At 41.5% G+C, this 16,009-nt stretch overlaps 1 protein-coding gene across 1 annotated transcript in view; it reads left to right on the top strand.

The window, feature by feature from the left end:
- The first annotated feature begins 335 nt into the window (after positions 1 to 335).
- Positions 336 to 16,009, top strand: part of COL10A1 (collagen type X alpha 1 chain) — a 167,218-nt gene continuing 151,544 nt past the window's right edge. Inside the window, exon 1 of the mRNA XM_073627116.1 lies at positions 336 to 1,170. The gene's annotated coding sequence lies outside the window, so the exon portion shown is untranslated. The remainder of the gene's footprint in view (positions 1,171 to 16,009) is intronic.

Genomic DNA, 16,009 nt, shown 5'->3' with positions numbered 1-16,009 from the left:
TCAGATCCTCAGAGAGTTCTTTGCCATGAGGTGCCATGTTGAACTTCCAGTTACCAGTATGAGAGACTGAGAGCGATAACACCAAATTTAACACACCTGCTCCCCATTCACACCTGAGACCTTGTAACACTAACGAGTCATTTGACACCGGGGAGGGAAAGTGGTTAATTGGGCCCAATTTGGACATTTTCCCTTAGGGGTGTACTCACTTTTGTTCCCAGCAGTTTAGACAATAATGTCTGTGTGTTGAATTATTTTGAGAGGACAGCAAATTTACACTGTTATACAAGCTGTAGACTCACTACTTTACATTGTAGCAAAGTGTAATTTCTTCAGAGTTGTTTTGCAAATTTGCAGTGATTTAAGATCTCTTAAAATGAATTAATATGCACCTACAACAATTATTTTTAATAATTTAATTCACAGCCAAAAACATTTAAACAAAAGCTAGCCATTCCTCGGTTACTCTTAAAAGAGTACTGATAAAAAAAAAAAAAAAACACCAAGAAAAACTAAATTAGGTCTAAATGTTATTTTATTTGTGTTGGAGGCAAAAAAACATTAAAAAAGATATACAAATTATAATGGGAAATTCAACAGGAGGAGAAAAGAAACAAAAGGAATAGACTAATAAACAGAAGAAGATGAAATAACCTTACTGTCATATTTTTGCAGGACATATAAATTATTTTGATTTATTAATTAGAAACACTTAGGAATGCATTTTCCAAGCCATGCTGATCCAAACCCAGAATAAAGTCACTGCCAAAATAAATGTCATAGGCTTCCTTAATTTAACACATGGGATCAGATGAATGAAAATCCAATTCCCCTTCCACTTCTCAAAAAAGAAAGTCTTACTGCTAGGAAACAAAGAAATGATTTTCTCCTGGAAGTGAATCAGAAGACACACCATCATTCGGTAGCCAGAATATAATTCAAGTGAGCTCGGTATAAAAAGAAAAAAAAATCCAAATCTATCATATAAACATTTTTTTTTAGGGAAAACTACATTTCTTACTCGAGCTTGCAAATCAGAGCGTACTAGGTCTCTTGATGCTCACAGCTGGGAAATAGGCAGATCCAATGAAAGTGGACTTGGTGATGACCTATGCACACAAGTACAAACAGGAACTGGACAATTAGAAATCTCTTCATTCAACCAAAAAGGTAGGCTTGCATCTGCTTTATACAACAGTATAATTGCGAGAATGTTATTAACACTGTATTCAGCACTGCTTCAGTTTTTCCTTTACTTCAAGTCAGACAGAGCAGCTCAAGTATGCGTGAGGTGGCAATATGCACAGAAGCCTGAAAAGGTTCAATTGAATCCTAGAAAAGAAACAAATCTTAACTCAACCAAACAACCATAATCTCAAAAGCATGCATGGAAAGCAATATAGTGCACCTGGTTAGAATGTAATCCGGCTTTATTGTTATGATTAGCTTTTCTATACGTACAGTTAAATTGATTTTGAGAAAGGATGACTTGGCAAGCCAACTGTTTCAGCTGAAAGTAAAATAATCCATGAAACCTGTTTGCTTACTTACTGAATGTTCCTCTGAACCGAGGCCCGAAAAACATTAAAACTACTTTTGTGAGGATTATACACAAGCTGACAATCAGAACAAAAGAGTTATATCATGAACCTGCTGTTATGAAACAAGTGACACATCTGGATGCTGAAAACAAGTGGTTTAGTCTAGGCAAAGAAGACTAGCATTAATAAAATATTTTTACCATTCTACATGTATTGCGTGTGTTATCAATTAGCTGCCTTGGAGCTTCACAACAAGAGACCATTTAAAAGAAATTTACAGCTTGTTTAATGGTTTAAGATTTAAAGATAGAATTTTATTTTTATGTGCCAATTCTTTATAAAAACCTATTTATTCTTACATTTTTATTGAAATTAATTATATCTGTACATGGAGGCAGCCATATATGCTCATTTCATATGCAGTGTATGCTTCCTGCCTACCAGCAGTCTAGGACGATTGCATTTTTTGGCACTTCTTATGTTTGCCAATCAATCTTCTCAGACTAACTGAAAACAAATAGTTTACTATTTATATCTCAACAGCAGACATTCTGAATACACTGCTCCATATATACAGATGGCCATTAGAGTGAGAATGTATTCATATGTACTGTAAATAAATACATTTATAAAAAACCTAGTATGCACTGTGGTTGATTTACCAAAGGTGAATAGGCTGTTCACTTTTCAAAGTGCAGTTATACTCTGCAAGTACAGTTGCTCCAGAGCTCAGTAAATGAGCTAAAGCTTCACTTTGCAAAGAACACCCTATCACATGCAAGGAAAATAAAAAATAGCATTTTTGCTTGTACATGTTTGGACGATAGAAGTCAGCAGAGTTTCTGCTCATTTACTAAGCTTTGGAGCAACTGCACTTTGCAAAGTAAGTCTATCTGCCTTTAGTAACTCAACCCCGTTGTGTAGTTCTTTGTCTCAAATATAAAATGGTGTGACTGGAGATCATTCAGTGCCCATCCCAGAGGAAATATAGGTCAAAAAATGTAGGGTGGCACATATGTTAAAGGGCAAAAACACACACATGATTATAAAAAGGAGCATGTATTTAGGTAAAAACACATAGAAAATACAGGCTCATAATTAAGATGTAAACAATAACCAAAGGCTCAAACAGAGCCAGTTGACCATATGATGTAAGGCAGAACCCCTTAATATAGCATAGGCTGTGGAATTGATTATGGGCCAGAGAGTGTATTTATAATGTCCAACACATTTCAAGACTGAAGCTCTTCTTCAGGGACAGTCCTGGAACAACACTCAGGAGTATTGTAAAGGATCACATGTAAGGATAAAGCCTGTGAGAAATTATTAAAAACACATATTGTGTGATACACATGTGCTCAATTAAGCAAAGAGCAAGGAAGGGCCGACAGGTAGGGCCAGGCGATGGCAGCAGAGACCCATGGGAGCTATTGCCATTTCTTTACGAGACCAATCCAGCCGCATGGCTGCACAACTGGTGAGTAGTGTCATAATCATGTGTGTGTTTTTGCCCTTCAACATCCCTGCCACCCTACATTTTTTATGTGTAGTTCTTTAAAGAGCACACTAAGCTGTTTGTAATAGTCCCTGCCAAAGAGAAGCTCACAATTGTGCAGTCATATTTGTAAGCTAGGTTTAAACAGAACTAAAAGTTTGTTATAGTTTGTTATAGGTAACTGTTGGGCCACCACACTGCCCAATATACAAAATTCATGAAAACTGTACAAAGAAAATGTTGTAATTGTAAACTTATATAACAATACATCATCCAAAGTCTGACAATAATGGTCAATAACAAACAACCAACCCTTTAAAATCATGTTGGCACTACATGTAGAACACCTAAACAATATTAAAGGATAAGTGAAGGCAAACCTTTTTTTTTTTTATTTTATTTGGTTAGAGTGGTAAGGGGATAGAACCACTATTAGGTTTACATTGATGTCTGTGTCCCCATTAGGGAGATTTATTCTCTAAAGCTGGCAAAACACTTGTAGATTTTCATTTGTACAAACATTCATAGGAAAATGCCCAAATTCTCAGTACATTTGACAGCCTAACAAATGTTGTTTAAAACTTCAAACTTTCATTGCTTTTAAGTTTAATTTTGGAATGAATGGACCTTATCAAACGAAACCATATACAGGATTAGAAATTAATTTGTTCAAGAAAAACTTTCCATTCCATTTTCTCATCACTGTGGCTCAAATCCTATGTCGATTTGACACCACTAATGATTAGAGAGTGAACAAACATTCCTAAAACTAAACATTTCTAATTACATTTTACTAGTGTATAGCCATCTTAATTGTCCCAATCAGCAATGTCACTCGAAAAAAAATGTATAGATCCAAAATTTAGATTTTTGGATGGGAAGAGCTAGAGGAAGAGCAGGGAAATCTTCCAATGGGTTTACTTGTTCCTGTGACAACTGTCTAACGGGATTTCTCCCATATTGGAATGATATCCTCTCACTTCCTGTTGAGTCTACAGGACAAGAAGTAAAGGGACATTTCCTTAATGAGACCCAGATGACAAATAAAAAAAAACTGACAGCAGTTTTAACCTTTCTCTTACTTTATCCAAAATTAAAAAAGAAAGTTTTGGCATAATACATACATATGTGATCAAACAGATTAAACACTCTGCTGTAGGTAAATAGATCACATACAAAACATAAAGAACTTATAAAATGACCAGCATATGGAACAATCGGTGCATAGACTAGCTTAATATGCAGTGCATAAGACCTGATGTATCAATATGTTCCTACTTTTAGGGCAGGCTTGAATGTTATTGGGAACTGAGAGGAAATAGTTCCAGTTCTTAATAAGGATGCAATGATACAGAAGGTCTCTGATGTCAGTTCACTATAGTACAAATGACATCTGCATCTCCTTGCCTACTGCTTCTTCTATACAGTAATATGAATACAAAAGAAAGGGAGGATGTCAATATCAAGTTATGAACTTTGGAACCAGAACCTCTGTTCAGAAAAATGTAATCATTTTACAGCAAGAATCAGACTGATCTTAAACACTTAAACTTAGCCAGCAGACTGTTTTGCATTTTTTACTTTCTGAACAACTCCCAGTAAGTCATGCTTCGACAATTTATTTCCAGGATCCAGAAAGCAGATCAGATGTACAAGACTGTTTTCCATTTTTACCAGGATAGCTTAGACATTTAAAAAATGTCTTTTGGTTTCCTGTAAAGATTTTCCCGTAGTAGAGCACATATTTTCTACCGTGAAGGTAATGCCAGTCATTTTAGCACACTTAATTTTTCTAGCAATAATGACATACAACTGAAATATGCCATGCAGAAAAAGCAACTACTGTGAATTTAAATACATGTTTTTTTTTTTAAGGTTCAAGTGTTCTTGCTTTGTACCCAAGAGGAAAGCAAGTTGTGTCCAAGAATATGTTTTCTTTATTTTTTTTTTTTTATCATACTGGCCCTAAACGCTGTAAAAATATTTTTTCCAAAGCATTAGGAAAGAATGTTACACCATTCATGTCTGCTGTTGTGTGCCAGGTAAGTATTGTATTAGTATCAATCTGATTTTGTCAAAGGATGTTATTTGTTACAAAGAAGAACTGAATATTTAATTTCACACCAATGAGTTTAATAAAAATGTTACAACAGTCCAGTTAAATTAGAAAAATTAGGTATATGGCTAAATTTAGATGGCTGAACAGCAGCAGATAGTTTGCTGTGTTCAGGGAGGAATAACTGCTACATCTGGATGCAGCAACACTCCGTGTTATAACTTCATACTAACTGGATGATTAGCTGTGGTCAGTTTGTAGGTGGTTAGAATGCCACAGAAACACTGACCAGGGTAGGTCAGAGGCTCTATTTGCAGGAGCTGGTAAATGCGAACAGTGGCAGCACCTTCCATAGATTTGTACAGAGTACAAGTCTGACAGCCTCTTCTTAAAGCAGCAAGTATTCACATACAGCAGGGGTAGGCAACCTCGGCCCTCCAGTTGTTTTCAAACTACAAGTCCCATGAGACATTTCAAGACCCTAACAATCACAGGCATGACTCCTAGAGGCAAAGGCATGATGGGAGTTATAGTTTCACGACAGCTGGAGGGCCAGGTTGCCTACCCCTGACATACAGTGTACACAAGAAGTGTTTACAACCACCGGCTGTCCCTGGCCGCTGCTATATGGCCATCTGAATGTAGAATGCAGACCAGGAGCACACCAATCTACACTATGTTGTCAAAAGTATTGGGACACCTGCCTTTACACGCACATGAATTTTAATAGGATCCCAGTCTTAGGCCGTAGGGTTCAATATTGAGTCGGCCCACCCTTTGCAGCTATAACAGCTTCAACTCTTCTTGGAAGCCTGTCCATAAGGTTTAGGAGTGTGTCTATGGAAATGTGTGATCATTCTTCCAGAACCATATTTGTGAGGTCAGGCACTGATGTTGGACCAGAAGACCTGGCTCGCAGTCTCCGCTCTAATTCATCCCAAAGGTGTTCTAGCAGGCTGAGGTCAGGACTTTGTGCAGGCCAGTCAAGTTCCTCCACCCCAAACTTGCTCATCTATGTCTTTATGGACCTTGCTTTGCGCACTGGTCCAAATCATTTGGTGGAGGGGGGATTATGGTTGGGGGTTGTTTTTCAGGGGTTGGGCCTGACCCCTTAGTTCCAGTGAAGGGAACTCTTAAGAGATCATCATACAAGACATTTTGGACAATTTCATGCTACTAACTTTGTGGGAACATTTTGAGGATGGCCCCTTGCTGTTCCAACATGACTGCACACGAGTGCACAAAGCATGGTCCATAAAGACACGGATGAGCGAGTTTGGGATTGAGGAACTTGACTACGTTGCAGAGAGTCCTGACCATACCCGATAGATCACCTTTGGGATGAATTAGTGCGGAGACTGCAAGACAGACCTCACAAATTAGCTTTTGGAAGAATGGTCAAACATTCCCATAGAAACACTCCTAAACCTTGTGAACAGCCTTGCTGGAGGAATTGAAGCTGTTATAGCTGCAAAGGGTGGGCCAACTTAATATTGAACCCTACGGACTAAGAATGGGATGCCATTAACCTTCATGTGCGTGTAAAGGCAGGTGGTCCAATACTTTTGACAATATAGTGTATGTAATTCTTTAGTTTTCAGAAAAGGTGTGTGTTACCAGTTTATGCTATCAACTGTTTATCTATTTCACCGAGCCTACAGACTCACTTTAAAACAATATGTTAGCTTCCGATCTATTTATTAAAAGTATTCTTAACCCTTGTCATACTGGGAACAAATACTTAAAAAAATAATGGAAATGTTACAAATACAGTTCTAAGTCCTAATTTTTCACTTGTGTCTATATTGTAGACAGACTTAGCCTTAATGATTTTCAAATCTTTTCCATTTTACTTTGTAATAGGTATAGCAGTGTTTCTTTACAGTGATGATGTTTATCCCAAGTAACTTTGCTTATCTCAGACAGCCCATGTATTCATTTATGTATATACCCTCTAATTGTGTATCGCTGCTCTCTAAATAATCCCTTAGTTTTACAAAACAAAAATAATACATACTTAGGGCTGTTTTATGTATTAGATATTATTTGGTAAAGCTTTAAAGTTGTATTGTTAATTCAAAAGAAGTACAGTACCCACTGAAACTGTCAGAATTACCTTCATGTACCTTTGGCCTCCAAGCAATCATGTATAGAATGAAACTGTAACATTTATTGTGTCTTTTCCTTGGATGATCAAAATGAAACACAGATGGAACTCCATTAGCTGCTTCTCTGGCCTTATCAGATGGGGAATGACAGTGCAGAACCGGGAAGTGCTGTAATACACAATGTTTCTGTATTCATTCACCAGTGGGGAGATCAGCAAATATCCGTCAGCTGATCTCCTTCCATTCCACCCATAAACACCCACCATGCCAGAACTGGGCCCGCAGGTGAGACAGAGAAGCCCAAAATACATAGGGGCAATTGTGTGGGGGCGGTACCATTGGCGGGGTGTGCAAGTGATCCGGTGGTTTTACAGCAACCCAAATCACCTCCACCTGAGTGGCTTAACACATTTAAACACACCTGGCTATTATCGCAACCTGAAGTGTGTTTAATATCTTGTTTACAAATGCACAATTGCCTTAAAAAATTTGCTTGGGAGATTCCCTAAACCTGCCTGTAAAGCAGCTTTCCTGTATGATATGTACAATGTACAAAGTGACATTTACTAAGAAAATTTTAAATTGCTGGGGTTTTTCATTCCAGCTTGGTTTTCTTTGTAAGAAATGGATCCCAAAATATGTTTTGGGGGGACATTTGGTGATTCCCCAAACTCTAGAAAAAGGAGCAAATAGGGAAATGTAGTACATCCCTCAAGGCGACAAAAAAATTATAGGGTCCCCCTGGCCTAGTAAATATGGAGGTCTGTGGAGGGGGGGGGGGCTTTTTGGAATCTGGAAACCCTTTTTAAAACTAGGTGCCCCTAAGATAGCCATCCCCTTTGGTGAATGAGTAAGTAGCACATAGTACAACTATTCATTCAGAAAAAAAAGAGAAAACAGTAAATAAGTACATAAGAAATCAGAAACATGATCACTTCAGTGCTGTAGTGTGGGGGAGGGGGGGGCGGGTCAGTTGTAGATATATAATCACCATCAAACAGCAGAAACTCTTGCTGGCTTCATGCTTCTATAGGTAATCAGGTATGCGTGTCATACTAAGTGACAAAAGCCCACCAGCCCCGTGCATTACATTTTACAGTTGCAGTTACCATTTATTGAAGTTAAAAATGATTATACTCACAAACTAATCTGATATAAATGCTCATATACATAAGACAGAAAACAGTTTTAGCCAAAAACTTGACCAGTGCCTATAGGTAGACAAAAACATCACATGGCAGAAATAAGACAGGTGGGATTTTTTTCACTTCTGCTTCCTGTGATACCTGGGATGTTGTTATGAACTGAGCATCCTGCACCACTCTTGAGTGCATTTTTTTTATTTCTTTGGGCAATGTAGCTGGTCACTTAGTGGATTCTGCATAGGAATGTATAATACATAGTTATGCAAACCACAGTGTTCTGCTGGTTTTAGGAATTGGAAGTGAAAAGAAATTCTGTTCAACAGGCAAATAGCATTAAAAGGACATCATTTCTAGCCCTTTCTGTACCTGTCTGTGACGCATACAGGGCAGCCATCAGAAATTTCGGGGCCACTTACACAGCTTCAGGCCTGCTCCCTCCCTTACCCCCCTGGGCCTGACCACCAACATTCCACAGGGCCTGTCCACTGGTCATCCCACCAAATCTGCCCACTGTCCCATCTCCTCTATTCCATGTCCTCTTCTTTCTCCAGTCCCATCTCCTCTATCCCATGTCCTCTTCCTCCTCCCGTCCCATCTCCTCTATCCCATGTCCTCTTCCTCCTCCCGTCCCATCTCCTCCATCCCATCTCCTCTTCTTCCTCCAGTCCCATCTCCTCCACCCCACATCCTCCTCCTGTAGTCTCATCTCTTCCTTCCCATGTACTCCTACTCCTGCAGTCCCATTCACTCCATTCCATGTCCTCCTCCTCCAGTGCCATCTCCTCCTTCCTATGTCTGCCTCTTCAGTCCCATCTTTTTCCACCACAGGATGGGGTAGTGGGACAGGTGGGGGGTAGAGGGACAGGAGGGGGGCAGTGGGACAGGTGGGGAGCAGTGGAGCAGGTGGACAGGAGAGAACTCGGGCAGGAGGGGACAGGGGGACAGGTGGGGGGCAGCAAGACAGGAGGGGGCAGCATGACAAGAGGGGGCAGCAGGACAGGTGGGGGGGCAGTGGGACAGGAGGGGGAAGTGCCAAGTGTCATGCACACCTTGGAAAGCACCAGTCCTCCCAGTTCTCACTTGTCTAGCAGTGGCTCCTCCAGATGGTGTAGGTGGAAAGGATCTGGTGCCAGGAGGGTTAGCTGAGTCTGTGTCCCTTCTCCACCAGCATCCCTGGCAGTAGCTGCAACAAAGAATGGGGGAGGCTAGTCTGCCCTGACCTCCCCCTCTCCTTCCTCCTCCTCCACGGAGCCCTCCACTGGCATAAACTGGACTCACCCACCCCGCACAGCCCAGTGCACACTGTTGTTCCTGACTGGAGCCTGTGGGCAATCACTGCTCCCTGATCCACCCACCACTCCAACCTCCTCTGCATCTTGGTAGCATGCCCACTCTGACAGCAGCTGCCCCACATTAAAGATGGCCCAGGGTGGGAACTGTGGTCTGGGCCCCTTGGCACACCCAGGCCCCCTACTTGGTTATGGGCTGTCCCCCACTAATGGCAGCCCTGGATGCATACATGAATTGGGTGCAAGCACCCACACTTTTGGTGCTGCACTCCAATGGAATTCTAAAGGACGTTTAAGGTACTCTTCATGAATTCCCCCAATATTGTTTTCTCCATGTCAATAACAATCAATATGCTACCCTGTTTCCCCGAAAATAAGACCTAGCGCGATTGTCGGTGAAGGCTGCAATATAAGCCCTACCCCCCAAATAAGCCCTAGTTAAAGTCCTTGTAGGTCTTATTTTCAGGCTAGGGCTTATTTTCAGGGAAACAAGGTAGGGCTTATTTGGGGGGTAGGGCTTATATTGCAGCCATCACTGACAATCACGTTAGGTCTTATTTTCGGGGAAACAGGGTATGTAGTTAAAACTGTTACTTCAAAAAAATCAGATATAAAATGTATACTTTCTTAAACAATAATTAATTACCAATATGTGGCATTAGCATTGTGGAGGTTACTTCCTAGCTTATTTATTTTAATTCTGACCCTAAAACATACAAATTTACCACTGTGGCTATGGCTTCAACCAAGAAAACATGCACAATATGCACTATATATTGTTCATTAATGGATCATACTAAAAAAAATACCTCAGCTAAAGAGGATTGAAGAAGTTTTCGGGCTAATGTGTGTTAGACACTGTAAGGTTAATTTTTTATAGACTTTGCACTTTGCAAGTGCGGTTGCACTAATTTTCCCCATTGCTTAGTGAATGTGGTGAAACTTCACTCTGTAATGAATACCCGATCAGATGCAAGGAAAAAAAAAAAACAGCATTTTTGCTTGCACATGATTGGATGATGGAAATCAGTAGAGCTTCACCACATTTACTAAACTTTGGTGAAAATGAGTGCAACTGCACTCACAGAGAGCATAGTCTATTTGTCCTTAGTAAATGTAACCCCATGTTTGCAATGCCCCAGGCTATTAACCCCCCTGGCGGTATTCCCGAGTCTGGCTCGGGGTGGATTTTACATACCAAAAGCGGTATCCCCGACCCAGACTCGGGCTTGCATCGCAGGATCCAGGAAGAGATTACTTACCTTGTCCCCTGGTTCCTGCGATGTCTCCCCGCTGTGATCAGCGAGCCGCTGTGTCTCGCTCGATTCACAGTGCCGAGCTCCGTTCCCTGCGAGCGTTGCGACGCACGGGGACGGAGTTCGGCGGTAAATTCAAAAGTGAAACACATAGTATAGATACAGCATACTGTAATCTTACAGATTACAGTACTGTATCAAATAACTACACATCCCCTTTGTCCCTAGTGGTCTGCCCAGTGTCCTGCATGCAGTTTTATATATATAAAACTGTTCTTTCTGCCAGGAAACTGGAGATTGTCCATAGCAACCAAAACTGTCTCTTTACATCAAAAGTGGTTTTAGACCAGCTAGAAAAAAGCGATAATAAATTATAATCACTTGCAGAATTGAGCGATAGTGATTTGTGGGGAGATCCGTCATCAAACACTAAAAGTAATAAAAGCTAAAATTCTGCAACTGTGCAAATTTCAGTGTTTTTGATTTGATTACATTATTATATAATTTTTATTATTATTATATTATTATGTGTTTTAATTATTTATAGTTATTTATTATATTATAATTTTTTATTTCGTTTTTCAAACTTTATCATACCCGGGATGTCTACTAGACTCTTGTTTGGACAGATTTAAGTGAACTATTCCTAAGAATTACAGGCCTACAATATGAAACGCCATATTTCTGTGCAAAATAATTGTACCGCTTTCAGCACCTAAAATCTGAAATAATCATACCGCCAGGGAGGTTAAGTAAAAGTCGCCGTCCAAACTTCCTCCAGAACATGTTGCCTATATTCTTCAGATGCTTAAGATTAGGGATGAGCTTCGAGTTTGAGTTGAACTCATGTTCGACTCGAACATGGGCTGTTCGCAAGTTCGCCGAACAGCGAACAATTTGGGGTGTTCGCGGCAAATTCGAATGCCGCGGAACACCCTTTAAAAGTCTATGGGAGAAATCAAAAGTGCTAATTTTAAAGGCTTATATTCATGGTATTGTCATAAAAAGTGTTTGGGGACCTGGGTCCTGCCCCAGGGGACATGGATCAATGCAAAAAAAAGTTTTAAAAACGGACGTTTTTTCGGGAGCAGTGATTTTAATAATGCTTAAAGTGAAACAATAAAAGTGTAACATCCCTTTAAATTTCATACCTGGGGGGTGTCTATAGTATGCCTGTAAAGGCGCGCATATTTCCCGGGTTTAGAACAGTCTGACAGCAAAATGACATTTCAAAGGAAAAAAGTCATTTAAACTACTCGCAGCTATTAATGAATTGCTGGTCCGACAATACACATAAAAGTTCATTGATAAAAACGGCATGGGAATTCCCCACAGGGGAACCCCGAACCAAAATAAAAACCCTTCAGGTCTGGTGTGGATTTTAAGGGGAACCCCGCGCCAAAATTTAAAAAAAAAATGGCGTGGGGTCCCCCCAAAAATCCATACCAGACCCTTATCCGAGCACGCATCCTGGCAGGCCACAGGAAAAGAGCGGGGGACGAGAGAGCAGCCCCCCCTCCTGAACCGTACCAGGCCACATGCCCTCAACATTGGGAGGGTGCTTTGGGGTAGCCCCCCAAAACACCTTGTCCCCATGTTGATGAGGACAAGGGCCTCATCCCCACAACCCTGGCCGGTGGTTGTGGGGGTCTGCGGGCGGGGGGCTTATCAGAATCTGGAAGCCCCCTTTAACAAGGGGACCCCCAGATCCCAGCCCTCCCCCTGTGTGAAATGGTAAGAGGGTACAAAAGTACCCCTACCATTTCACTAAAAAACTGTCAAAAATGTTAAAAATGACAAGAGGCAGTTTTTGACAATTCATTTATTTAAATGCTTCTTCTTTCTTCTATCTTCCTTCGGTTTCTTCCTCCATCTTCTTCTTCTTCTGGTTCTTCTGGTTCTTCCTCCGGTGTTCTCGTCCAGCATGCGGTGTTGGCGTCTTCTTCCCTTCTTCTCCTCGGGGCACTCCGCATCCATGATGGCATGGAGGGAGGCTCCCGCTCTTCCCTTCATCTTCTTCTCTTCAGCTTCTTCTCTTCATCTTCTTTTCAGGCCGCTCCGCATCCATGATGGCATGGAGGGAGGCTCCCGCTGTGTGACGCTTCTCTTCTGACGGTTCTTAAATAATGGGGGGGTGGGGCCACCCGGTGACCCCGCCCCCCTCTGACGCACGGGGACATAATGGGACTTCCCTGTGGCATTCCCTGTGATGCCACAGGGAAGTCCCGTCAAGTCACCGTGCGTCAGAGGGGGGCGGGTTCACCAGGTGGCCCCGCCCCCCCATTATTTAAGAACCATCAGAAGAGGAGAAGCGTCACACAGCGGGAGCCTCCCTCCATGCCATCATGGATGCGGAGCGGCCCAAAAAGAAGATGAAGACAAGAAGCTGAAGAGAAGAAGATGAAGAGAAGATGAAAAGAAGAGCGGGAGCCTCCCTCCATGCCATCATGGATGCGGAGCGGCCCGAGGAGAAGAAGGGAAGAAGAAGCCGACGCTGCGGAGGAAGATGTTGGACGACAACACCGGAGGAAGAACCAGAAGAATCAGAAGAAGATGAAGGTGGATAGAAGATAGAAGAAAGAAGAAAGAAGAAGCATTTCAATAAAGGAATTGTCAAAAACTGTCTCTTGTCATTTTTAACATTTTTGACAGTTTTTTTGTGAAATGGTAGGGGTACTTTTGTATCCCCTTACCATTTCACACAGGAGGGAGGGCCGGGATCTGGGGGTCCCCTTGTTAAAGGGGGCTTCCAGATTCCGATAAGCCCCCCGCCTGCAGACCCCCACAACCACCGGTCAGGGTTGTGGGGATGAGGCCCTTGTCCTCATCAACATCTGGACAAGGTGTTTTGGGGGGCTACCCCAAAGCACCCTCCCAATGTTGAGGGCATGTGGCCTGGTATGGTTCAGGAAGGGGGGGCGCTCTCTCGTCCCCCCTCTTTTCCTGCGGCCTGCCAGGTTGCGTGCTCGGATAAGGGTCTGGTATGGATTTTTGGAGGGACCCCACGCCGTTTTTTTTTTAATTTTGGAGCGGGGTTCCCCTTAAAATCCACACCAGACCTGAAGGGTCTGGTATAGATTTTGAGGGGGACTCTACGCCATTTTTTTTTTAAATTTTGGCCGGGGTTCCCCTTAATAGCCATACCAGACCGGAAGGGCCTGATATGGAATTTAGGGGGACCCCCATGTCATTTTTTTTTTTTAATTTTGGCCAGGGTTCCCCCTAATATCCATACCAGACCTGAAGGGCCTGGTATGGAACTTAGGGGGACCCCCCACGTCATTTTTTTTTTTTTTTAATTTTGGTTTGGGTTCCCCTGTGGGGAATTCCCATGCTGTTTTTATCAACGAACTTCTATGTGTATTGTCGGACCGGCAATGCATTCATAGCTGCGAGTAGTTTTAAATGACTTTTTTTCCTTTGAAATGTCATTTTGCTGTCAGACTGTTCTAAACACGGGAAACATGTGCCCCTTTACAGGCATACTATAGACAACCCCCAGGTACGAAATTTAAAGGGATATTACACCTTTATTGTTTCACTTTAAGCATTATTAAAATCACTGCTCCTGAAAAAACGTCCGTTTTTAAAACTTGTTTTTGCATTGATCCATGTCCCCTGGGGCAGGACCCAGGTCCCCAAACACTTTTTATGACAATAACTTGCATATAAGCCTTTAAAATTAGCACTTTTGATTATTACTGTTCATGTCCCATAGACTTTAACGGTGTTCGCGTGTTCGAACAAATTTTTTGCCTGTTCGCATGTTCTGGTGCGAACCGAACAGGGGGGTGTTCGGCTCATCCCTGCTTAAGATATTCCAGCATATTCTTGTGGAGGCAAGCTTAACATGATAATAAAGTCTTGTTTTTTTTGTCCCTTGCCGGCGCTCCTGGCCCCTCCCTCCTTCCGAGTGCCCCCACAGCAAGCAGCTTGCTATTGGAGCACCTGAGCCGAGCCACAGCTCCTTGTGTTCATTCAGACACAGAGCCGGAACTCATCCCAGCCCCTTTCTCTTCTCATTGGCTCACAGACTTTGATTGGCCGCCAATAAGGAGGGAGAGTCATGGACAGCTGAGACCCTTGTGCTACATCTCTGGATCAAGATGGGGCTCAGGTAATTATTAGGGGGGCTGAGGGGGGCTGCTGCACACAGAAGGTTTTTTATCTTCATGCATAGAATGCATGAAGATAAAAAATCTTCTGACTTTAGAACCACTTTAAGCACTACAGGCAGATCTTCTACAAGGCTTCACATTTACACGCTATAATAAATCTTCTCTACACCAGTTGTCACTTGATCGATTTGTGCAGTTATCTTTTATTAGTTAATCGGTGGTTTTATATGTTGCTGTGTTTGACAGGGGCCATTGCGTTGGCTTTCTAGCTATTAACCCCTTTGCGCCTAAGGGTAAAACAAATCTTAATGCCTAAGCACAATTTTGCAACTTTGACATGTGTTAGTAAAACTGTACATATCAGCACAACTACTTTATGCATCCAGGTGGATTATACCTTATTTTTTCAGGACAAATTTGGTGGTAAATTGTAATGGATAACTCCTGAATTTCATTTTATTATCAAAGGTAAACTGGCCCAAAATAGTAAAAAAAATATATATATTTTTAAATGTAGGTGTATATATATATTTTTTTTTAATACTTTTTATTTCATATATTTGCATTTACAAACATTAACAATATCACATTTCATCATTATCAATTCCTTTGTTTCTTTCTTTCTTTTCAAAACAAAGAATAAATCATTATACGTTTCATTTCACCCTGAAAAACAACACCAAAAACTAACAACAATTTTGTTTGTAAAGAGGATGGAGACTGGAGGGAACAAAGGAAAGAAAAGAAGCAAAAACTTCCTCTTCCCCCTTCCTCCTCCCTCCATTCCCCCCTCAAGGAACAAGAGTGAAGATACCCACTTACCCTGGCTGCAGCCTCCACTTCCTCCACTTTTCCTAGGTTACATAAATCAAGGAATCCTTCTGTCTATGCCCCTCTTATACATTATTCATTACCACTAAGAGTTAATAATAGGTTTAACCATCCATCCCAGACTCTATATTTCTGAGGTGTTCCTCTATGCTCGTACATTAATTTCTCAT

The sequence above is a fragment of the Aquarana catesbeiana genome, linkage group LG04 (genome assembly GCF_042186555.1).
Source record: "Aquarana catesbeiana isolate 2022-GZ linkage group LG04, ASM4218655v1, whole genome shotgun sequence".
NCBI lineage: Eukaryota > Metazoa > Chordata > Amphibia > Anura > Ranidae > Aquarana > Aquarana catesbeiana.
The sequence above is the reverse complement of the archived record's forward strand: the minus strand, read 5'-3'. Positions and strand labels throughout refer to the sequence as shown.